The sequence below is a fragment of the Trachemys scripta genome, chromosome 4, assembly GCF_013100865.1.
Source record: "Trachemys scripta elegans isolate TJP31775 chromosome 4, CAS_Tse_1.0, whole genome shotgun sequence".
Classification (NCBI taxonomy): domain Eukaryota; kingdom Metazoa; phylum Chordata; order Testudines; family Emydidae; genus Trachemys; species Trachemys scripta.
Window position 1 is genome coordinate 129,170,761 of NC_048301.1, and position 24,463 is coordinate 129,195,223.

Below are 24,463 nucleotides of genomic sequence, written 5' to 3' on the forward strand. Positions count from 1 at the left end.
CACAGCCCTAACACTGTTGATTTCAACGACATTCGTCCCAATTGACTCTGGGCTGAGCGAGAGGGGCCTCAGACCCCACAGAGTTACTCTCGATTGCCAGTGGGTGAGTGAGAAGGGAATTAGGCCAAACGGGCACTCCGGATTTGCATGAGGGTGAGTAAGAGGTGAATTAGGCCCAATGTAGCATCGATGCCTGTCAAGAGGCTCCCTGGGGCATATGATCGAAGTGCTATCTTCAGGCCCTGCCGAGCAGATCCAACCGCTCGTTGGCTTGCACCATGTTTACCTTTGCTTCAGCATTGGTGAGTCCAAAGAGGAAGTGTGAGTAAATACAAAGTTTCAGGAGCACATGCTGCTGGGTCACATAGTTTCCCTATTAACACACATTCCTCTGCAGCGCATACCAGTGGCCTCATTATCAGGCTTGTTTGTTTGCTGGAAAAGGGTGGTAGCGGAGCGGTGACCCAATACTTCCTTCCTTTCCTGGAAGCTGTGCACTGACACCCTCCCGCGCTGATAACCAGCTGCTTTCACAACACAGCACAGAGCGTGGGTTTCACAGGGCGGGGCTGGCTTTGGGATCCTTTCCCTTCTGCTCGCCCCAGCGCTTGGCCCCGGCTGTGTAGGTGGCTCCTTGATCAGAAGCAGAGGTGGGCCGCGTTTTCTGCTCCAGACCTGAATCAGGGCTGACAGCACCAAGGTCTTGCTGGCTATTCTAACTTTGGCCCCAAAAGGGTGCAAATCTGGCAAGATCGTCTTCTGGGCTCCTCGCAGTTAGACCTGGCCAATAGCCTCCTTCTGCTTTGGGCTCCAACTCATTGGGGGCGTGGGGTTTGGCTCTCGGCATTTTGATTCGACCCTCACATCTATCTCTCTGCCTGAATTTGCATCTCTGGAGGGTCTGGGCCAGACCCTCAACTGGTGTAAATTGGTGGAACTCCATTGAAGTCAATGGGGCGACACTAATTTACGCCAGCTGAGACTGTGACTCTTGGCATCTCATGAGAAGAATGCACTGACAGCTCTCGCGGGCTCAGAGAGGGATGTTTCCACAGCAGCCCCGTGGTGAGATGCCTTTTCCCAGAGCCATGAGAGCTCCTGGCTGTAGCTACCCTAGTGGAACCATGCCGGGGTGAGCAGGTGCAGTACACACTTGGGAACACTAGAGGGTGCTGAGGCAAGGACTCCGGAGGAAAGGGGAGACTCTCAACTCCACCAATGCGTGTGGGTATACACCACCTAGCAGTGCACAATGGGGCAGTGGGTTATGGTTCCTTGGCGGGCTCAGTGCCTGAGCTGGAGGCGGATTCATCCCAGGGAAAGCACTTCACCCTCTCAATGCCAGCACCCGTCGTGGACACAGGTCTGGGAGGAGGCCCCCCAATGGCTCCAAGCACAAAGCAGTGGGGCAGCCAAGTCTGAGGCCACCTAGCACTCACCCACGGGTGCTCCTGGATGGCGAGGGAGTTAGTCCAGCCCCTGCTTGATTCTGGGGCGGGAGGGATCCAAATTCACACGTCGAGACAAGCTACATTGCCTTGACGTGCAGATTGGTGCTTGTCACACGTTAAAGCAGGGGGTGACACTACAACTGCTCATTTGGACCGAGCTGTTGTCCTAAGTCATTGCCTGAAGTGCAGGACCCAGCTCTGCTCTGACACAGAGTGCTGCCCTGCACAGCCTCCCTTTGGGGATCACATAGGAACATAAGAATGACCCTACTGGGTCAGACCAAAGGTCCATCTAGCCCAGTATCCTGTCTTCCGACAGTGGCCAGTGCCAGGTGCCCCTGAGGGAATGAACAGAACAGGGAATCATCAAGTGATCCATCCCCTGTCGCTCATTCCCAGCTTCTGGCAAACAGAGGCTAGGGACACCATTCCTGCCCATCCTGGCTAATAGCCATTGATGAACCTATCCTCCAGGAACTTATCTAGTTCTTTTTTGAACCCTGTTATGGTCTTGGCTTTCACAACATCTTCTGACAAGGAGTTCCACAGGTTGACTGTGCGTTGTGTGAAGAAATACTTCCTTTTGTTTGTTTTAAACTTGCTGCCTATTAATTTCATTTGGTGAATCTTGTGTCCTGAGAAGTAGTAAACAACACTTCTTTATCTACTTTCTCTACACCAGTCATGATTTTGTAGACCTCAATCATATCTCCCCTTAGCCCTCTCTTTTCCAAGCTGAAAAGTCCCAGTCTTATTAATCTCTCCTCATACGGAAGCCGTTCCATATCCCTAATCATTTTTGTTGCCCTTTTCTGAACCTTTTCCAATTTCAATATATCTTTTTTGAGATGGAGTGACCATATCTGCACACAGTATCTCAAAGCACTTCAGAGACATCCACTGCTGCCTTATGCGTTAGATATCAGGGAGCCCCATTTCACAGGTGGGGAAACTGAGGCACAGAGCTGGGACCTGACTTACCCAAGCTCACAGAACAAGTCAGTGGAATAGAACCCAGGAGCCAGCCCCCTATCCTATGCCCTATAGCCTAGATTACACCCCCATTACTGAGCAACCTTGAGTGTGTTTGTCTGCACAGCACCCCCCGGAGCTAGGGCAGTGCTATTATCCCATTTTACACAGGGACAGAGAAACAAAGTGATTTGCCAGGAAATCTGCAAACAGGGACTCAAACCTGCGTCTTCCCAGCATCCTACCCCCTGACCAGCCTTCCTCTTGCCTGACTGCGAGGTCAGCCTGACCCTTAGACCTAAGCTACAATCTACAAGCTGACCCTTCCCTTCTGAAAGGGGTACTGTACAGGAATACAGCCCAGCCCGCCAAAGCGCCCTCTCAGGTGGAAGAGCAGAAGCACGAATGAATAGCTACAGGTGTATGATAATTAAGCACCTACAGACGCTCCTTTTATTGTTACTACCTGTATTATTACTGCAGCTGGCTTGCCTGGCGATGGTTAAGGGCGTGTTAGCATCTGCCTTGTGAAACTCGTCATTCAGGGATTTATATAACTTGGCTGCAGAGCGTTCACTTTGGGCTGGGACCTGCTTCCAAAGCTTTTATGACTTAAAAACCAAAAATGCCGCAGTCCCCGTACCTTTTCCATGTAGCGGATGCAGAATGGGAGAGGGTGGTTTGGGGAAGTTTCACAGAGAGCCACAAATCTGAAAACAGACATTGGTTCTTTTAAAAAATAATCCAGCTGTATCAGAACTGAGAGTGGCCATCTGAGGGACATGCAATGTAGTGAGTTTGGGGCATTCTCAGCCCTGCTCCATTGGGAACAGCTGTCCACACCCCAAAAGCGCCGAGACAAAGCGTACTCAGGGACACGTTGAGTGCTCAGCTCTTTGAGAAATCTGGCTCTGACTGTGGATGCAGAAAGACCTTGAACATCTGGCCCTGAGCTCTTTGAGACACCTGGAGGGGTCAGGAATGAACAGGATGAGATCCCTCGAGTCCCTGATCACCCCTAGCCGGCAGGGGTTGAGGCAGAACAATGAGATGGGGTGGGCGGGGTTTGCACTGCTGCTACCCATGCCGGTGTGTGGATAGCTAAAGCCCAGCCAGTCTCCCTAGTTCAGGGCAGCTCTCCGGCCCGTGTTATGGAGGAGGTCAGAGGAGATGATATAATGGTCCCGTCTGGCCTTACACGCCATTAATCTTTCCCCGTGAGCTTGAGGCAAACAAAATACATTGATCTTTTTTTTTTTAAATAGCAGGACCTTAATCAGTGATACAGACCAGTCACTGTAGGTGTGCCCCAGGTACACCAGTGACATTGGAAGCTATCTATCTTGATCTCTATACAGCTCATCTTATTTTTTATGTTTCCATAGTATCCAGAGGCCTCAGATGAGGTCTGAGACCCATTGATCCAGGTGCTGAGAGACAGTGACTGATCCAAAGAGCTCATAATCCTTCTCACCAGTATCTGAGCATGGCACAAAGGTTAAGGAATTTAGCATCACAAGCCCCTGGGAGGAAGGGAACTATTATTCCCTCCATGTTGCCAATGGGCAAGCAGAGGTGCAGAAGGCAAATGGCCTTGATTTTCGAAGGATCAAGGCACAGCAATGGGAGTTAGGCCAAATACCTTTGAGGATCTGGGCCCAAGAACCCCAGCGCCTCTGAAAATCTAACTCTGGCGGCAGTTTCTCTATCACTGTAGTAAACCCACCTCTATGAGGGGCGGTAGCTGGATGGACGGAAGAATCCGTCTGTCAGCCTCACTGTGCCTAGCGCGAGAGTTAGGTCGATGTACTGGGGGCAAAATGTTTCCCAGCCCTGAGCGACTTAGCTAGGCCGACCTACGTTTGAGGTGTAGCCCAGGCAGAAGCGACTCGCTCAAGGTCACATGGGGAGACTGGCCAAGGCAGGAACTGGACCCCGATCTCCTGCCTGCCAGCACCTTACGCACAAGACCTGCGTGGTTGCCCTGGGTCCCCGCTGCTGCTGTTTATGCTCCGCCTGAGGGACACATCTAACGTTGTTAGCATGTCTGCAGTTCTGCTGTAACACTGGTGCACCGGGCCCTCAGATTCTTGTTTCCTAGACAGCTGCAGACAGAGATCCAGCCTGCACCCTGCTGTCCCTGGCTCACAGCACTTTCCGCGCCCACCTTTCCATCCGATTTTGCAGTGTCCTGTCTCCTCTTAACCATTCCCTTTGAAGCTGCCCAGTGAGGAAGCGGACGGTAGAGTCCCATGAGAGTCATGGATAATGGGGAGGTAAATACCTCTCGCCTGAGCAGCCCAGCAGGTTGGGCCACGCCGGCCAGAAAGGCACCTATTGGGGTGAGAGGGCATGTGGGGGCTAGTGGAACCCATAGATAGGAGGCCGGTAGCTTTATGCATCAGACACATCCGCCTTTCATCTCCTAGATGGCGGTGGGTACACCCTCAGCGCTCTGCCGTGCAGAGAACAGGGGAGACCTCCCAAACAGTGCTCTGGGCACTGGCACAGCTCTTCTGGGCAGGGGCCTGCATGGGGGCTGTGTGGGCCCCTCTGCTCCCCAGCCCCACTTATATGGTTTAAAAAGTGCACCCAAAACGAACAAATCCCACATTGCAATGCGGAGGGTGACACAGAGAGCAGGGTGCTGCCCGCTGCCTGTGCTGGCGAGGCCAGGGGGAAGGAGGGGAAATGAGCATGCTGGGCAGATGTGCTAAAGAACGGAACAGCCCCCAGATGTGGAGAGCTCAGGAAGGGAAGCTGGCTGACTCCTAGAGCCAGAGCCCAGCATCCACCCAACCCCCTGGTCCTTGGGAAGTCCCAAACTTGTGGGGCTTGTGTCTGGACAGGGACCCCGTCCCTCATTTGGACTGGCCTCCATTCGAATGGGCCAGAGAAGGCGACTGTGTGGACGTGTCATCACATTACTCAACAGAGCTGCTCCCTGCAGGCCTGTGAGTCACCTCTGCTAATGCTACTGCTGGGCAGAGGCAGGGATCCACGAGACGGATGGTTCTGTAGAACCACAAGTCAGACCTGAGTGGACCTTGCTTTTCCAAGACGTGCCAAGGCTTTGATCTACAGTTCAAATACACGATAAACAGCTGCTTATTCCTAATACTACTGTTTTGAACCCCTCTATCCCCTTCATCACATCGGAGTGTTTTATACTCATTAATAAGGGGGTGAGTCATCATCATGATTAAGGCCAATTTCCAAATGGGGAAACCGAGGCAGAGAGAGGGGAGCACATCCTGCCCAAGATCACACAGTGAGTCAGGAATAGAATAATAGAAATCCTAGAAATGTAGGGCTGGAAGGGATCTTGAGAGGTCATCTAGTCCAGTCCCATGTGCTGAGGCAGGGCCAAGTCAACCTGGACCAGCCCTGACAGGTGTTTGTTCAAAAACCACCAATGACGGGGATTCCACACCTCCCTTGGAAGCCTGTTCCCGAGCTTAGCTATCCTGATGGTTCGACACTTTTTCCTAATATCTAACCTAAATCTCCCTTGCTGCAGCTGAAGCCCATTACTTCTTATCCTACCTTCAATGGTCAAGGAGAACAACTGATCCCCAGTCTCTTTATAACAGCCCTTAACATATCTGAAGACTGTTAACGGGCTGCCCCCCAGTCTTCTGCTCTCAGGACTAAACATGTCCAGGGTTTGTAACCTTTCCTCATCCGTCAGGTTTTCTAAACCTTTTAGCATTTTTGTTGCTCTCCTCTGGATTCTCCCCCAATTTGTCCACATCTTTTCCAAAGTGTGGTGCCCCGAACTGGACACAGTTCTCTAGCTGAGCCTTTTTCATAAGTGCATCACACTCAATTGACTCTCATTGGCTTTGTGATCCACTATCGTCCCCAGATCCTTTTCAGCCTAGCCGCTTAGTCCCCATCCTGTAGCTGTGCATTTGATGTTTCCTTCCAAGTGAAGTACTTTGCACTTCTCTTTATTGAATTTCACCTTGTCAATTTCAGACCAATTCTCTGATTTGTCAAGGCGAAAGTTGAATTCTAATCCTGGCTTCTAAAGTGTTTGCAACCCTTCCCAGTGTGGTGTCCTCTGCAAATGTTATAAGCATAGAACTCAGGAGTCCTGTCTTCTTCAACACCATTTTCTCCTCCAGGGCGTGAGCCAAAGGCTTTGGGAGCCCATGGGATTCTCTCCCTGTACGAGGCAGGTATACATAAGAAGGTGCAGGATAGAATGGAGTGGCTGAGATCATTAGGCAGGCCGGGATTTGATATCCAGGTAAATACAACCCTGGATGTATCATCGTCTCTGCACCTCAGTTGTAACAAATGTTGCTGCCCCTTCTGGATAGCCTGCCCGTAACCCAGCTCAGAGAGAACACATCAGGCAACGTCTCTTGTCACCAACTCTTCTGCTGAACCTTCCCCATTGAGCGTCACTGTTCCGTGATCTGCTGGGACTGAGGCATACGAACCAGGGATAAAGGGGAGCAGTAGAGTGGGCTGGAGAGGCTGGGCCAGGAGCACCCAAGTTTTGCAACCCAGGGGGCCTGCACGGCTACCCCAAATGGCCACATTTAGATTAAGAAATGGAAGCATCCAATAGAAAAGGCACTGGCCTGGGACTCAGGTGACTCGGATTCTATTCCCTGCTCTGCCATGGACCTGCTGGGTGACTTTGGGAAAGTCACTTCCCTGCTCCGTGCCTCAGTTTCCCCTCCCACCCTTTATCTTGTAAACTTGTCGGGGAGGGACCAATGTTCACAGAGATGGGCCCAAGCTGCAACACTCAGATCCTGCGAGTGAAGTCCAATGTCCCTAGGTTCAGGGCGTGGGGGGAAGGGAGCAGTTGGATTGGGGGTGGGGTCATGGCAGACCCATATCTCCCTGCCATTTGCTCCATGCATTGCTATCCTTCCACTGGGCCCAGACTAGCTTCTGCTGATGTCAAAAGGAGCATTTCCAGTGGCTTCACTGGGGCCAGGGCTTGGTTCCTGGCTGCGGCTTTGCACTTACAAGGAGGAGGCTGCAGGGCATGTGTGAGACCTCTGCAGCCCCTGCATCCTAGGCCCCCTGCTCGGCCCCAACCTGCAGCACCCCAGTAACAGAGCGGGTGGGAGTGGTGCCATGGAAGCGGGAAGGGAGACGATAGAGACGACTCAGTCTGGAGAGGGCCTGATCCCCGTTCTTGCCCGTATGGACAGGTGAGGGGGCAGCCATCCAGCACCCGGCGTGCAACAAGCTTCACATGTTCAAAGCTAATAAACAAGCCTCTTCCCACAACTCAATACTCCCCAGCACTGTTCTTGGGAACCGCAATGAGAGGCTGTTCTATTATGTACCGAGGTGATTCCCCGGAGAGCAGTGGGGAGGGGGTATGGGGTGCAGCATGTTGCATTTAGTAGGAGGGGAGGGGTATGGGGTGCAACATGCTGTATTTTGCAGGAGAGGGGCTATGGGGCGCGACATGCTGTATTTTGCAGGAGGGGGGGTATGGGGCGCAGCATGCTTTTTGTATTTTGCAGGAGGGGAGGGGTATGGGGGGCAGCATGCTGTATTTTGCAGGAGGGGGTATGGGGCGTGGCATGCTATATTTTGCAGGAGGGGAGGGGTATGGGGCGCGGCATGCTGTATTTTGCAGGAAGGGATCTTTAGCCCACCCTATATCTAATCCCCACTGTCTAACTGTGACAGATATCCCAGCCTTTCCTCTCCTACCTCCAGGTGGAAATAGCAGGAGCCCTGTACAGGGGCCAGAATAATTAACCAGAGAGCAGTTAAAGGATTTAGGGCCGAGAGCTGTTTAACCATGACCTGCAGCCTCCCAGCGACCTATCGAACCCGCTGGGATTTCTGTTGATAATCACAGTCTAGTGGTGGGAGGGGCCCGAAATGGATGGATTGTATCAGGCACTCTTTCCAGCTGGGCTGCTTGGTCCAATCTGGCCTGCACAATGACATGACCCTAAGGCATGGCAGGATTGATTTGAGCTGTCAGATCCCTTCCCCCTGGTGATGGTGCGGGGTGTCTCTGCCAGGACGCCCACTGAATCTGCTTTTAGATGGATGGAGCAGCAAGACGCACCAGTTATGTCAGCCACCTTGCCCAGGTCATTCAGCACTGAAGGGGTTAAAAGATAAGTAATTGCAAGGGAGTCTGGCATAATAGTAGCAGTAAGAGACTGGGAGTCAGGACTCCGGGGTTCCGGTCCCAGCTCTGAGAAGGGAGGATGGTCTAGTAGTGGTTCGAGCCTGGCAATGACTCTGCCACTGACATGCTGTGTGACCTTGGGCAAGTCACATTGCCCCCTTATGCCTAGGAGGGCCGAAGCTCATGAGCAGAGCTACCCTCTGTTCAAATGCTCAGGGCAACTAACAAGGCCCCCAGGCAACGGTTCCTGGTTCACGGCCGCCCGAAGAAAATCAGAACCTTTGTGACTTCTCCTTATCTGGGCTGTGCAGGGAGGAAGTTGGCAGGGTGGATTCCATTGAGGAAGGTAAACAGAGAACAGGTGGGAAGACGTGCTCTCTCCTGAGCTCAGTTCAACATGCCCATTGAACTTACCAATGGACCAAGCTGGGTTTGCACAGCCAGCGGCAGCTTATCTGCCCTAAGATGCCTTCCCCCTGGAGCAGGGATTCTCAAACTGGGGATCGCAACTCCTCAGGGGGGTCACGAGGTTATTAGGTGGGGGTCGCGAGTACATGCACGAAACAGAGCACCTGCTATGAAATATATCATTTAAATCTAGTATTTTAGAAAATTACACACTCCTTTCCGTCGCAATGTCGTGTATTTACTGCAAAAAGTATTGTCAAGGGATAATGTTAGTGAGCATTGTTCCCGAACAAAATACTTATTTGGATCAGCACCACTTTAAGGAAATTGGAGTCTGGGGACTGTCTATTTTGTGTGCTGGTTTGTTGTCGAGACTAAAAAGGTGGGACTGAGACAACACGAGAGGGCTTGATTGTTCAGCAGCTGAAGAGGCGCATTAAACCGCAGACAAATCACAACATGGAGATCTGCAAAAAAAAAAAGTAATTTTATAATTTAAAAAGCAGACACAGGCAGGGGTGGTGCCTTGCGGGGGCTATAAGAACCCCCAAATTTGCTTTAGCCACCCCCTGTAGCCACCCCTCCCAGAGCATATGTCAAACGTTATGCAGAGGTAAGGGTGCCATGGTCTGACATGGCCACCCTTACTTCTGCAGTTCTGCACTGCAGTATTGAACAGCAAGTATTTAAAAAAAAATCACTTTTCTGCTTATAACAATTCAACAAAAATGATGCACTGCATGGTACATCTGAGGGCATGGAGAAGCCTGACCTATATACTGAGGCCCGACTCCATCAGATCCTGGATTCAATTGCCGGCCCTCCTCTGCATTTGCACGTGCTAACATAACACCAGCCTACGCCGAGCCCAGAACCAGCACTACCGGCCAGCCAACACACAATTAATGAATGACAGAGCTGGAGAACCTGGCCTGGTGATCTGAGCACAGGGCAGGGAGATGGGAACTCCGGGTTCCAATCCCAGCTCTGGCACTGGCTTACTGGGCAGGGCAGATTGCCGCCTGCTGCCTCGGTTTCCCCTTTGAGCCTCTCCCGGCTCAGCTTAATTAGCTTGCACCTGCATGATGCTTTGATGATGCCCCACGCTAAGGGCGATTGTAAAACGCCCGGTGTGCTCAGCACTCGTGGGCGCCTGCAGCAGGGAGAGGCGAGTGCTAATGAAATAGGAACTCCTTGGAGACACCCTGGTCTCTTTCTGAATAACAGCGACTCACAACAAACCCTCCCAAGCAATAGCGTGAGTAACACGGTTAGGAAAGCGGGGTGGGGAGGGGGTGGAGTCCAGGCCTGGGTTGTACACAGCCGAACACTCTGCACATAGGCAGGGGGTGGGACGTAACTTACGTTCATTCACTGGTAGCCTCCGCTCAGGCAGGAGAAGAGGTTTCTCTTCAATTCGTTCCTCTCCTTGTTTTTTTAAAAAACAATAGACTGGCAGATTTAGGGTTAATGCAAATAGAGGGGTATTAGCATCTGGTGGAACACGTGTCTGTTCTGGCACAGAGCTCTGCCCGGGCACCTTGCAATGAGCCCTGCTTTTCCCGCCCGCTCCCCCCACACCCTGCCCTGCAGCTGTAGCAAGGTGCTGCTGTCCTTATGTGCAACACTGCTGCTCTTCCGGTCCTGCCCCTCCCACGGCTCTGGCAGGGAACCTCAGCCTAGATTTTCCCATCCCCGTCACGGCCCCCTCGCCTCCGGCGACGTACCCTCAACCGAATGTACCATTAGCTCCATCCTGATGCAGATTTGAACTCATCATTGAATTCAGACTCACCACCACCCCTCGGGTGGGTACATCCGTCCCATCCCTGTGCTACAGAGGGGGAAACGGAGGCACGGGCTGGGGGCCAGGGCAGCTCTCTGAGGCTGGGTGGGGGGAGATGGGATCCTGCTACACAGTGGAGGGATTTTGTGCTGTGAGCTAGTGAAGAGCTCAGAGGATGTAATTCACCATGGAGCAGAGGGGACCAGAGCAAGAGGGTTGTGGTAGGGTTGCACAGGGCAGCGGGAGGAGTGACTATGCAGGGGGTTCTCTGTATGCCCTGAGCACATCACTCTGCCACAGATGGGGACAAGGATCCACGTTTATCCTGATCCCGTGGCCCCAGTGCTCCCAGTGCAGAGACTGTAACCGCCAGCAGGGGAGGGGTGGGCCTTGTGCCCTGGGATGGGGATTTTGCCCTGGATGCCCAGTTCCTGAGGTTTGAAGGGGATGAAGTCAGTTTCACTCACAGGCCTCTGACTCCAACGGCAAGAGGGACTGTGTCTGCGATGCCATGAATAGCAATTGACACAAAAGCCTCCCACTAGACCCTGAGGTCTCTATCCAGCCATCTCTCCCCTCCGAGCCCAAGTGCTGCTCCACCCTTTCCAATGCATGCAGGGGAATCCTTTCCCTCCCCTCTCTGCCCGGCCAGTGATGCTGGAAGCCGGGGTGCTGCTGGGAGAGCTTGAGAGGAGAAAGTCGTGCCAAGAAGTTTTCTGCCTTCTGTTGAGCTGCAGAATTTATTACCTAGATGAGGGAAGGAGCAGAGGGGTGAGCGGGAGGACGTGTCTCTGGGGCTGTCAGCTGCCAGCCCTGTGGTAGGAGCCCAGCTGTTCAGAATTGCTGATTGTGCTGCACTTGAGAGCTGGTGCTTCCAGCCTGAGCGCTTGGCAGTGATTTTGATGATCCCTTTTGTGCCAGTCGGTGTGGACTGCGTGTTGCACAGCCACATGCAACCCCCATCAGAGTCAGTGGTGGTTTGGGCCTGATCCAGATCCTCAGGACTGCAGTAGGTCCTGGAGGGGCTGAGCACCGCTCATGGTCAGTGTCCTCCTAGCCTAGCTCTATTCCTGTTGTAGGCAATCCTGGAAGGTGTAAAGTCCCTTTATGGAGAATTGCAGGGTGCTGAATCTCTGAGCACCTTACACCCTGCAGGCTCACCCAGGTGATCAACCAGAGTGGGCAAGAAAATGCCTATGCCAGAGATTTTGCTAGAGTCAGGTCTCGTCTATACCACCAAGGCAGCTTATGCCGACCTAACTACAGAAGTGTCCACACAGACATTTCACTCCCATTATGCCGACTTAATAACTCCACCTCCATGAGCAGCATTGAGTCGAGGCCGACATAGTTAGATCGATGCAGTGTCAGTGTAGACACTGCGCTGCTTACTTTGACTTTCAGGAACCGTCCCACAAGGCCCCACACGGACAGTACAATCAGTGCCAGTGCGCCTGGGGAGGACGCGCACTACCGACACAAGGAGCAATGCACAGACACGCACAAGCGGTGCAATGACTGTGGCGGCTGTACGTTGGATTGACTCCATTTTGTAACGCAGACATGGCCTCAGACGTGCATGGAGAGGGGAGTGCGGGTCCTTAGAATCATAGAATATCAGGGTTGGAAGGGACCTCAGGAGGTCATCTAGTCCCACCCCCTGCTCAAAGCAGGACCAATCCCCAGCTAAATCATCCCAGCCAGGGCTTTGTCAAGCCTGACCTTAAAAACCTCTAAGAAAGGATATTCCACCACCTCCCTAGGTAAAGCATTCCAGTGCTTCACCACCCTCCTAGTGAAAAAGTTTTTCCTAATATCCAACCTAAACCTCCCGCACGGCAACTTGAGAACATTGCTCCTTGTTCTGTCATCTGGTACCACTGAGAACAGCCGAGCTCCATCCTCTTTGGAACCCCCTTTCAGGTAGTTGAAAGCAGCTATCAAATCCCCCCTCATTCTTCTCTTCTGGCGACTAAATAATCCCAATTCCCTCGGCCTCTCCTCATAAGTCATGTGGTCCAGCCCCCTAATCATTTTTGTTGCCCTCCGCTGGACTCTTTCCAATTTTTCCACATCCTTCTTGTAATGTGGGGCCCAAAACTGGACACAGTACTCCAGATGAGGCCTCACCAACGTCAAATAGAGGGGAATGATCATGTCTGTCGATCTGCTGGCAATGCCCCTACTTATACAGCCCAAAATGCCATTAGCCTTCTTGGCAACAAGGGCACACTGTCGACTCATATCCTTCTGGATTCTATCCCCAGCTCCAGGAGTGGAGTGGTGAGGTGGGAAACAGTCTAGTAGCTAGAGCAGGGGATTGCGAACCAGGATGCCTGGGTTCTATACTCAGCTGCTGCAGTGCCTTGCTGGGCAAATTCTGCCTTGCAGATATGCACGGAGAACACACCCCTGGCCAGTAATGGATAGTGGCTGTTTGAAGAACGAACATGTGTCACAAAGTGTTAAGAGACCAGAGTCATACAGGAACAGAGAACCTGCTCCCATTGATGTCAATGGCAAAATTCTAGTGGTCTTTACCCAGAGTCGGAATGGGCATAGAACTACTGCTGTTAGGACAGGAGGCTATTAACTTCTCTGGAGGTTATAGAGATATCTTGCTTGCCAAGCACAGGGGGAAAAAAACCTCTCTCTGTCCTCTTGAAGCCTTCTTAAGAAGAACATGTAACTGCTTGGCTGAAGAGGGAAACAGAAAACGTAGGAATGTCAAGAGTGGTTCTGCAAGGTTATTGTCACACAGGCTTCCAGGGCAAATGTGCTCAGTTTACAAGCTGCCAAACCTACAAACTCACCCTGAGATCTGAGAGGCAGGATGGATTCTTTCCTTCCTGGGCATCACAACCTCAGAGGTCAGAGCCGATGATCGTAATGGTCCTTATTAATCTACAACTCGCCACTAATGAGACATGCTTACCAGGACAAACCATGCCCTCAGTGACACCTGCGCCTTTGCGCTGCCTTCGCGGCCCTGCTTCTGTCAGTGGCTCTGCACAGGTGTAGAGTGGAATTCACTTCCCCTCCCAGAAGGGCTCGGTAGGGCTGAAAAGAGTGAAAGGTTGGGGGCTGCAGACCTGAGTGAGCAAACGGATGGGACTCAGAGGAAATGCATTCAAGGAGCAGCGGGGCCATTTTTGCAGTGTTATTTTTTCAGAGGAGCGCTGCGCTTTTAAGGCACCGGCTGGCTTGGCGAGACGCACACGGGGCTGGATGCCTGTGTGGAGGGTAAGGAATGCACCACTCGGACATGCTGTTCTTTAGACCGGCCAGTGCACCGGCAGCCTCATCATTAGTGAATTGAATCAGCAGAGGCAATGGGCTGGCATGGAAAATGTCTTCTCCCGCCCTGCCAGCTGAGGCTGAGTCACAGAGTGCAGCTGACTCACGAGCAAAGGGCTGCTACACCCTCCCTTCCAGCCTTTACAAACCTGCTGCTCCTCCTGGCTTCTCAGCCTGCATTTGATCTCTCATGGCCTCTCCAGTCAAGGGAAGCCAAGTCCTAGGATCGGCCTGGACATCACTGTCAGCCATCCGCCCATATGGTGGCAGGGGGTGATGGGGAGGGCTCTGATACTCTGATGTCCATTAGAACTATACGGACCAGATCCTCAGCTGCTGGTAATCAGCACAGCTCCCTTGCCATCACTGGGGTTACTGGGCTCTCCACCAGCTGAGAATCTATCCCTGCGTGGTGTATAATGATGGTGCCAGTCCTCACACAGGTTGGCTCTCTCCCGGAGCTGCTGACATTTCATAAGCAATCATTCATTTGAAACTACGACTGCATTTAACCCCCCGAGTCCCCAACCGGCTTTGGACCCTGTGCAATAATTTCATAAACTAAATGCATAGAAACAACCATCTGATAAAAGCCTCCCTCCTTAGCAGCGTGTGGAAAAGGCCAATTAAAAGGGGAATAGTAGGGCTCTATCCAGCTCCCATTGAACTCAGTGCAAAGACCCCCAACTACTAGAAACAGAGAGATCAGGGTGGCTCTGAATGAACCTGGCTATTTACCAGTGACCCCTGCAATCCAATCCTCACACACCCATCCACCCTGCCCCTCTAACGCAGGAGCACCTGGACTTTTCCATTCTCAGGATGAGATGGCACAAACCAGCATGTGGGGGCAGGTGAAAAAGCAGCTGCATTACAACATTTGTGCCTAGCTGGTTATGTGCACTGAGCATCTCTTGAGGAAAGTAATTATATGTATTGATTAGTTCTCCTAGGAGCACAGGAACTGCTAGACGAGACCAATAGTCCAGCTAGCTCTGTATCCTGTCTCTGGCAATGGGCTAAGCTGGATGCTTTGCAGGAAGACATAAAACCTGCACAATGCACCCAGTTGTCTAATAGTATCCCATGAAGAGGGGGCATTTCTTCCTGACCCCCCATTTGTCAACACCATATACCCTGAAGCATGAGCATTGAGTGCCCTGGTAAATCCATCCTAGCTAGTGTAAGTGCGGATGCTATTCTCATTCATCTCTTATCCTTTTTTGAATCTCACAAGCTATTTGCCTCAGTAATATCCTGAGGCAGGAAGTTCCATGGGTTATTATTAACTTCTTTTTGTGATTTTACTCATCTTTGTATTTGGATATCACAATTACAATCTCTCTAATATCACACTGTAGTTTGTTCAAACTGACTGCATCCCTGTGACATAGATTTGCCCAGACATGTATGTTATTACCCCCCATGTACAAACATCTTCTCAATATTTTACCGGAGGGGGTCACGCGTGGTCTCTCAGAACTCGCTGATCGGCATCGTTATTGCGAGAGGTTTGTACGGGAAATAACTCGAGAGAGGTGCAAAGTGTTGAATTCTAGATTTCAAAACCTGAGGAAGTGAAACTTGTGTCCTGAGGCAAGGCAGGTTCAGGGCTAACACAATCAGTACTGAGAACAATGGACATCTCTGTAGCCAGCCCGAACCCTGTGTTTATGGTCTGGACTTGGTGGAGACTTGCGGACTGACCAAGTCAAAAGAACCCCAAGATAAGTCTCTGAATAGGGGACCTCCTGGGCTAATTGATAATAGAAACTGTACAAGAGATGAAGAGAAAGCATATGTTGTTATCCATTATGGAGGAGAAACTCCACCAGTGGGAGTGTCTCATGCAAGGTGGAGCCCAGCTTTCTGGCCTGGCCTGGGCAGTAAGATCTAACCATTGGGTGAAAAATACCTTATTAGACAGCAAAGTAACTGTCTAGACTTAATAAGTCTAGGCTAGTGTAACGATGCGGTTCTGGCGGGACCCAACTGAGAGTGCCAATTCAGAACAAATCGCTTAACACAGGGCAGTTACAGCCCTAGGCTGGGGGGTTTTTCACCTCTAAGGCAAACCAAACCAGCCAGCCAAAGAGGACTTACCTCACTGGCTAACCACAAGTCACACAAGCAATTCCCTTAGACACTCCAGTTTCCCAGTATCACCACCAGTGCCACTCATTATGGGGACAAATGGTTATGAAAACCAATACCCCATTAAAAGAAAAAAGGTTCTCCTGATCCCAAAGGATCAAGCCCAGACCCAGGTCAATATACAAATCAGATCTTACCCACAAATTACACTGTTGCCAATCCTTTAGAATCTAAAATCTAAAGGTTTATTCATAAAAGGAAAAAAGATATAGAGAGCCAGAATTGGTTAAATGGAATCAATTACATACAGTAATGGCAAAGTTCTTGGTTTAGGCTTGTAGCAGTGATAGCATAAACTGCAGATTTAACTCAAGTCTCTGGAATACATCCACAGCTGGGATGGTCATTCAGTCCTTTGTGTAGGGCTTTCATTTGTAGCAAAGTCCCTCCAGAGGTAAGAAGCAGGATTGAAGACAAGATGGAGGAGAGGCATCAGCGTTTTATAGTCTTTTCCAGGTGTAAGAATACCTCTTTGTCCTTACTGTGGAAAATTACAGCAAAATGGAGTCTGGAGTCACATGGGCCAGTCCCTGCATACTTTGCTGAGTTGCAAGGCTTATTTGCCTTCTCTCAATGGGTCAATTGTATAGCTGATGGTCCTTAATGGGCCATCAAGCAGGCTAGGCAGAGCTAACACCAACTTGTCTGGGAAGTTTCCCAGCAGCATAGCATAAGTTTGAAATACAGACAGTATAGAGCCAATAATTTATAACTTTAACTACAAAATTGATACACACATACAGACAGCATAATCATAACCAGCAAACCATAACCTTGTCTTAGACACCTCATTTGACCCCCTTTATACAAGATTTGGTGCCACCACAGGACTTTGGTTGCAACCATGTTCTATATGGTCCCAGTTTAAGCTCTAACCATTGGGTGAAAAATACCTTATTAGACAGCAAAGTAACTTGTTAATAAGTCTAGGCTAGCGCCTACATTCTATGTTTTTCTTTTACTTGTAACCTGATGTTTCCAAGCCCTTCTACTTGCTTTTCTTTGAATCTCTATCTCCAGCTCTGTTCAATAAAGGACAATTGTTGAACTAGGGCGCCAGGCTTCCATTGAGCCCGCGGATTGGTGTCCAAAAGACAAGGGCCTGGGCACTCAAGTGTGACAACCTGGGGTGTGTCAATTGCTAGCTGGGAAAAAGAGCGGGCCTTGCGGAGCTCGGAGCGGAGCGCTTGTGTCGCCAGCAACCGGTGGCCCGAGAGAGTTTCCTGGGGTGGGCACAGACTTGTCTCCCTCCTGCTGTGAGCAGGTGGTAGCGATTCACCCCGGAAAACCCTGAAAAAAGTGATTGGCCCTGAAAAAAGTGTCCCCATCACCCGGCAGCCACCCTGCACTGAATTCCATTTGGCACAGATTTGCTTAGTTACCTACTGTAGCTAAATCATTCCACAGCTCCTCGCCACCCTCAATACTCTGCATGGACCTAAAGAACTGGTCAGAAGACATTTTCGCCACCTCGCTCTTCATCCCCATTCCAGGCTTTTAATCAATATATTGAACAATGCTGGTCCAAAATCTGACTCCGGGAGCACCAGTCTAGCCTCATCCTTTTCCATGATCACGCCTAGTCCTATTTATAAGCCAGCTTCTAGGGTATGATTTTCAACTGGAGTACATCAGCATTGCTCAGCCACTGGAAATTCACATAACACCATTGTGGATCTTCAGTGGATCTATGCTGATTTACAGCTAAATGAGTATCTGGTCCTTCGTCTTTACCTCTCGCATTGTATTTGCCAAATTTCTTCAGCAGCCTCCTGCCCTGGGACTTCCTACAAAGCCTTTAGAAAATACAAGTGAACGATACCAACCTGCTGTTCTTTCTCTACTACTGAACCTAAAGAGGTTCTGGCACTAAGGGGAGCCCATATTGTGTCATGACTGTACCACAAAGGATGAGAATTTCAAAGGAAGAGGAGGAATTTTCAGGGTTTGGGGGAAGTGTTTGCTTAGTCCAGACCTAGCGCTGGATTCTGGAAAAGCCATATGCAAGTCAGACCTCCTTTATGGTAAGTTTTTGCTGCTTCAACCAAAAAGCAGGAAGAAGAATTGTTTAGGTATTTATTTATGCAACCCTGTAACTGGATATGCCAATTTACCAGCACAAAAAAGAGATAATATTACTTATCACTTCAATAGTGCTTTTCATATTAGGATCAAACATTGGACAAGCATTGTTATCCCCATTTCACAGAGGGGTAAATTGAGGCATGGAATGGGCCACTAGATGATTAAGTGGGAGAGCCAGGGACAGAACCCAGCTCTGCTTAATCCAGTGCCCTTAATCCAACTTGCTCTGATGAGTTCACGTCTCTCACTCAGATGTGGTACATGGGCTGACACTCCAAGTGCAATAAGGGATGGAAACAACATGTGAGGAGAGCAGCTGAAGTGGGTATAAGGAAACGTCTGGGATGCAGATGCTAAGGATTGGGGGTCACAGTTCCAAAGGAGTCAGAACAGGCAACAGAAATCTCAACCTCACAAGACACATATCCATCTCTGGTGCATTAGCCTCATTTCTACCGAGGGGGAAACTGAGGCACAGAGAGGGGCCATGGCGAAGAGTCAGAGCTGGGATGATTTCCACAGTCCAAGCTTCATAGAAGGAAGTGATGTGATCTAGTCGGACCTAAATCCAGTTGAAAATCCAGAACTCCCTGTTCTGAAACTTCTAGACCATGTTTTGGCCTGTGTCCCCCTCTCAAACATACATCCCGGAGGCCCTGGTTCTGCAAAACACCTCAGGACATGCGTAAAATCACATGGACTTTGGGTATTAAGCACGTGTTCAGGTGCTTTGCTGAATCAGGTCCCGAGTGCAGTCAGAAAACATTGTGGAGAAGGTTGGGTTTTATGCCTCCTTTGAAGTGAAGTCATTAAGCACTTAAGATCTCTGACTCAGACCAGACAGCAGAGCTGGAAGCTAGTAAAACGCTGTTAATAGTGCAGAAGGCCAGCGAATGCTAAACCCACAAACAGTCATGGTCACCAACAAGATGCACGAGGGCTGCGTCTTGCTTGTGCCACCAGCCGCCCATAGGATGTCACAATCCAGACATGATAGATGGGCAGGACAGAGAGGAAAGAGATGGCTCCATCACAACACCACACAGCTACAGTTCGCACACATTTAAGGTGCACAGTCACAGTGGGGAAGCAGGAGGGAAGCCTAACCTAAGTGTAGTCTTTTCCCCTGTCATTTAGAAATACCCAGCTTTAGCAGAAACAAACAAATCCCAATATTCTGCATTGTTCCAGCCCTGCAGGATTTGGCCCTAAATTCCTTGCAATGATGCAGTCTCTATTTACACCAATAGGGAATTTGGCCCAAGACCATCTATTCCCTGCCATATAGCACCTGGATCTGCCATGTATTTGCTAAGTGGGCTTAAGTAAGTCACTGCCCCTTCTGTGCCTCAGTTTCCCCCATCTGTGAAACAGAGAGAATGATCCTTGTCCAATGTTTGGTGGGCCTTTGTTATGCAGGATGATCACAGTAACGTATCTCCATTTGGGAATTAGATGCTTATATACCTTTGAGGATCAGGGCCTGAGACCCCCTTGATTGACATGTCTCAGGTCAGGCGCCAGTGCATGGGGATAAATACTGCAAAGGTACAGAGGGGGAAAGCCCTCCACCCTCACAACTTTTTCCTGTTCTGTTGATGCCTCCCCTTGGTGTGTTCTTCCTCAGCTCACGGTGGCAGCAACTGGGAGTCACTTTTTTCAGGGCGATCTTAAAGTCCTGAGCGTTTGTTTTGTTTTCCAGTTTGCTCTGCAAACCCGTCCAGTGGCTAAAGCACCAGCCTGCAAGTCAGGAAAGCTGGGTTCTGTTCCCGGCTCCCCTGCTGCGAGTCACTTTGGCCCAGTTCCTCAAAAAGTATTTAGGCTCCAAACCTCCACGGAGGGTCTGGACCTTCCCGTCTCTTCTCCCACCCTTCATGTGACTTACCTTAGATTGTAAACACTTTGGGCATTGTCTCTTACAATCCATACCTGTGGCACCCAGCACAATGGGACCCTGATCTCAGCTGGAACTTCTGGGTGCTACTGTCATATAAATAACATGTAGCAATAATAAATCCAGAGCTATGCTGATACTGGGTGCCGTTGAAACATACCGGGGGGGGAGGGGGGAAAGAGATTTACGGCTGCCTGGTGGGCCCTGATCCTGCATGACGCTGGCTCAGCCTAGGAGCTGGGGGCACCTCTTAGGATCAGGCCCTTAAAGATTGCTCGGGCTGTAGTTTTTTTTCCCCCCACGTGTGTTTACTGTGTCAGAAAGAGAAGCCGTAAATTCCCCCCTGGTTTAATTGAAAGCCGGTGCTGTGGGTTTGGCTTAATCCGCCCTCCTCCTCCTCCATTAGATAACGTCTGGCTGAAGCCACGCTCTGCAAGCTCACAGCATTCCAATCTGCTGATCCCAAGTGGCAGCCGGCTGGGGCACTGCCGCGTGAGCGACTCATGTGCTGATGGGGCAGATACAATAGACGGCAGCGTGGATTCCCTCAGCCATGCCCACCCCAGCGATGCTCCGCCCCTGCTTCCAGCCTCTCCCCAGGCATCACACAAGCAAATTGCAAGATGCTGGCCCTATAATATGCTGGAGGATTGCGGGGCTGACCCAAGCATGAAACACGACTTGTGTCTGGAAAGCAGGACCATCTGCACAATGAGTGATGAGCAATCAGGGCTACTGCGGCTTTGGAATTGAACAGGAACCGGGATGCAATTGGAGAGCGGGAGAAAGAGACTGGGACCCTGCCAGGGGGCATATGGTTACGAGCATCTCATCTTGTTGCTCAGTGCAGGCTCCCGGGCAGGAGGTGGATGGGAGCGGGGTTGGGGGAAAGAATCGAAGGATAAAACCAGCGCAGGGGTGGGGATAGCCCATTCACAGGTGAGGCTGTGGCCTACCCGTGACGAGACGAGAAATGTGCAAATGCTGAAAAGTGGCATGGGAGGGGCTCTGAGTTTGCTGGCTCTTAAGATTCCTGGATTGAATGTGATCAGAGAAAGATGCTTCTTGCCTCCCGCCACCAACTCCCATCCCTGCAGTAACCCTGGGATCTGAAAGCCACGCTGGAATCTCTTCTTTATCACCATCAGTATGGGCTGCGCAGCATCAGTGAGGCCCGGAGGGATACCTGTGCAGAATTTGGTGCCCTCAATGGATTGGCACAAGAAGGACTCTCTGGAAAGCAATAAATCCGTGTTCCTCAGTTGGTGGGTTGTGAACACCCAGGGAGGGAGCCCAAAAGGGAAGCTACTGGGACACATGGTGTTGAAAAGTTTATTGCAATCTAAACAGGGCTGGCCAGACTCTGGAATTCTCAGGCCATGGGCAAGTGCAAAATTTCCAAACCAAATTTCATTCTGTTTAAGGCCAGAGCCTTGCATGTCGAGATTTCCCATGGGGTGGGAATTCCAAACACTTGTTCCGAAAAAGAAATCAAACCCACATTTCATGATGACTTTTTGAAATGAAAGTGGGAGGGTGGGGGAGATTCCAGGATCCTTGCCACCGCGCTGGGAGGCCTGCCTCAAGCTGGGGCTGCTTGATATTTCCAGGTGAAGGAGCAGGGAACCTAGAAGCTGTAGGAGTTCCAGTATTCTCCACCAATCTCTCCCACTACACCCCACTCAATTATCTAGGCTTAACTTTGGGGTCATCGATTTTTTTTTTTTTTTTTTAAACTCCTACTTTTATAGTAAATGATGAGGGGTCATGAACATTTTTGACTTGGAATAAGGGGATGTCCAGCTGCAAATGTTGCCAAACATGGCAGGAAAGAATCTGTGGCTACTGCCCAAGAAGGAAGAGGTTCTAGGTCACTCTCCGCTAGCTGGCTCTGCAGGCTAACGGGATTGAAAAGCAGGAAAAGTCTTGGTCACTCAGCTCAGCAGATCGGTCTCTGTTGAATGCTCAGGACACAGATCCATTGGGTAAGAAAGCGCCACCCAGCCCACACGTCCCATAATACCTTGGACCTACGTAACAGAGCTCTTCCACAGTGTAATCTTGATTGAGTGTTTCCTGTAGCTGGTAGGCGTATCTGCTTTTGAACAGCAGCGCAATCTTGAAAAGCAAAACAAGAACAACAACAATATCGCAGACCAGGCAGGCAGGTCTGAGCAGATCCGATTTCTGTGAATCTGGGCCTCCAGCAATATTAGGTTTGCCACTCATTTGTTGTCCAGTCCAGGTGGGGATGGGAACTCAAACATTCAGACGGTTGCACTGTCACTGACTGCAGAGCAAGTGCCTTGGCAGACAGGACCATAGGGCAATAAGGAGCTGATGGTTGGTATGGTGGCTATGAGGCTAGTGGGGGAAGCTTGATGCTCTAAACAGCAGTGTTTACACTTCTAAAGCTTGCCAGAGTTAGAGGTTCAAAACCCAGCCCTGGGGACTTGGACTATCATCCTTCTGAAATACAAAGTAGAGAAGTGGGACCTGTAGTGAATGAATGTCTACAGATAACAGGTGGTTAGGACAGTCTCCATGGTGAAATGCCAACTAGCTGATTGTTATCGTGGTAGGACCTACAGACCCCAGCTGAGATCAGGGCTCTATTGTGCTAGGTGCTGTACACAAAGTAAGATACAATCCCTCCCTGAAGCACTTACTATCTAACGAGATGAGACAGACAAAGGAGGGAGAGGAAATGGAGGCACAGAGAAACATCATGGAAGTGACTTGCCCAGGATCATCCAGAAAATCGGTGGCCGAGCCAAGAAGAGAAGCCAGGGCTCCTGACTTCCCATCCAGTCCCTTATCCACTAGCTCACATGACATTTTCCCGCAGGTGTTGTAAGGGACACAAGAAAGCCCTTTATTATTATTTCACTTGATGTTACCTCTTTTAGAAAAGTGGCTTTCTTCTGAAAAAGGGAGATTTTTTTTTTTTAAGTGATTGATAAGGCCGACAAGAGTTCTCAGGGTGGGAGAGAAGAGGTGAGAGCTTGGGGTTAAAAAGGAAAGCTGATCATTTACAAAAATGAGGAAACGTGGTAAACATGGAACTCTAAACAGAGAAAGGGAAATAAACACACAGAAAAAGCTTCTGGGGAAGAAGGTTACTATGGCGATATATAGCAATAACACCCAGTTCTTATCTAGGGCTTTTTGTCCATGGATCTCAAAGCATTTTACAGTATCATTATCCTCATTTTACAGACAGAGAAACTGAGGCATGGATTCTGGGCTGCCCAGAGCATTCAGGGGGCCTGGGGCAAAGCGGGGGAGCGGATGTAAAAAAAGGCGCCACCCGCTGCAGCGCTTGTACTCACCGGGTGGCGCTCCGAGTCGTTAGCGGCAGGGGGTACTTCACTCGCTCCACGTCTTCAGCAGCCCTAAAGGGCCCCCCGCTGCTGAAATGCCGCCGAAGACCCGAAGCGACTGAAGGGCCCCCCGCCGCCGAAGACCCGGACTACCACCAGGTGAGGAAAGGGATTCTCGGACAGGGCTCGCGGGGCCCCTGCTGGGCCCGGGGTCTGGGGCAAATTGCCCCACTTGCCCCTCCCCCCCCGTGGCTCTGCATGGATTATTAAAAGAGCTCAGGGCCTGGTTTTTCAAGCATTCAGCACCCACAATTGAGGCCAGATTTTCCCAGGGTTCCAGCACTCAGCCAGCAGAGTACCCAGAAAATGCAGCGGCTCCTGGAGACCCCAGAAATGACTGAGACCTGGGCTTCATGGTGCTAGTAGGCCACACACACTGGGTAAGAGATAGTCCTGCCCTGAAGAGCTGACAATGCCAATGGGGATACAGGGAAAACAGAAGCGCAAAGTGGCATTCCCAAGATCACACGGGAATCCAGTGGCAGAGCCAAGAGTAGAATGCAGGCCCCTGAGTCGCAGTGTAGGACGCTATCCACTAGACCACACTGCCTCTTCAACATATTCAGGAAACCTCTAGCTCTCTTTGGAGAGAAGGCCGGAGCATGATTTGGGAAGAAATCATAGAATATCTGGGTTGGAAGGCACCTCAGGAGGTCATCTAGTCCAACCCCCTGCTCAAAGCAGGACCAATCCCCTCCCTCCCCCGCCCCAAAACAAACAAACAAACCTCACAACCCTGGGTTTACAACAAAGAGTCTGGTGGCACCTTAAAGACTAACAGATTTATTTGGGCATAAGCTTTCGTGAGTAAAAACCTCACTTCTTCGGATGCATCCGAAGAAGTGAGGTTTTACTCACGAAAGCTTATGCCCAAATAAATCTGTTAGTCTTTAAGGTGCCACCAGA

General features: G+C 50.6%; 1 long non-coding RNA gene across 1 annotated transcript in view; it reads right to left on the bottom strand.

Moving 5' to 3' along the window:
- Positions 1-9,176: 9,176 nt before the first annotated feature.
- The window catches only part of LOC117875910, a 48,196-nt gene continuing 32,909 nt past the window's right edge, over positions 9,177-24,463 (bottom strand). Inside the window, exon 3 of the long non-coding RNA XR_004645386.1 lies at positions 9,177-9,425. This is a non-coding gene — a long non-coding RNA (uncharacterized LOC117875910). The remainder of the gene's footprint in view (positions 9,426-24,463) is intronic.